The following is a 1,022-nucleotide window of genomic DNA, read 5'->3' as shown; positions in this document are numbered from 1 at the left end:
ACCTCGCCCACAGCCCAAACTCTGCTGGAGGACCCACGTCATGGAAAGCGTAAGACAATTGTCCCTCCCCCGGAAGCCAGGCAGCCAAAGGTGGTGGTGGTGTGGTGGTGGTATTTGTGTCACTCTGTGTTTGGGTGTTGGGAAGTCCTTACTGCTATCTGACCCTAGCCCTCCTGGTTCTTTCTCCACTCCCTCACTCCAAACTGGGACTTCCCTTTCATTCTCTCTCTCTCTCTCACTCTCTCTCTCTGTCTCTCTCTCTCGGCTTCTGTTCTGAGCAGTGGCAAAGGGGATGTCAACCTCAGAACGATAAGCCCTATAGGGTGCTTGGGCTTCGAGTTCCTCTGAAGTTCATACTCAGGATTATACTCTTAGGACACACGAAGAGGGAAGGGGGCAGGGCTGCAACAGGAAGGATGTGGGTTAGACTTCTGGAAGGACTTTTTGAGGTCATACGAAATCTGTGAGACAAGGGGATAGAGAGGAGGGGTCCTGGCTTTGTCCTCCAGCAGGTGATGGAGCTGGGTTAGGGCAAAACCAGGCAATCCTGGAGGAAGGGAGGCGGAATTTCCTCCAACTAAGCTGGTCATTATTCATAGCAACACTCTTAGTAGTTGTTAATAACATTAGTGCTGACGTCTTAAACTTGCTCTGTGCTTACACCTCCTGCCTCACCAGGGGACCAATCCCATTTCTCTCTCATTTGCTCCTCACAAATGAGAAGGGGACAGGGAATATTATCCCCATTTTCCAGAAGGGTAAACTGAAGCTCAGAGAAGTTAAGTGCCATGGCCAGGGTCCTTCAGTGTCTGAGAAGTTGGTGGTGGAGTTGGGACTAGAAACTAGATCTTCTTTTACTAATTTTACTGTGGTTTAGGCCAATAGTCCGTGGCTATGTGCCAGGCCCGGTACTTGGGGCTGAGAACCCAGAAAGAAAAAGGATCTTGCCACAAGATGTCAGGTAGGGGAGATGACTTGCCAACAGACACTTGTCAATGGTTGTGGTGAGTTCATGGTGTGGG

This window comes from Equus przewalskii, unplaced genomic scaffold, assembly GCF_037783145.1.
Source record: "Equus przewalskii isolate Varuska unplaced genomic scaffold, EquPr2 ChrUn-9, whole genome shotgun sequence".
Taxonomy (NCBI): Eukaryota; Metazoa; Chordata; class Mammalia; order Perissodactyla; family Equidae; genus Equus; species Equus przewalskii.
The sequence above is the reverse complement of the archived record's forward strand: the minus strand, read 5'-3'. Positions refer to the sequence as shown.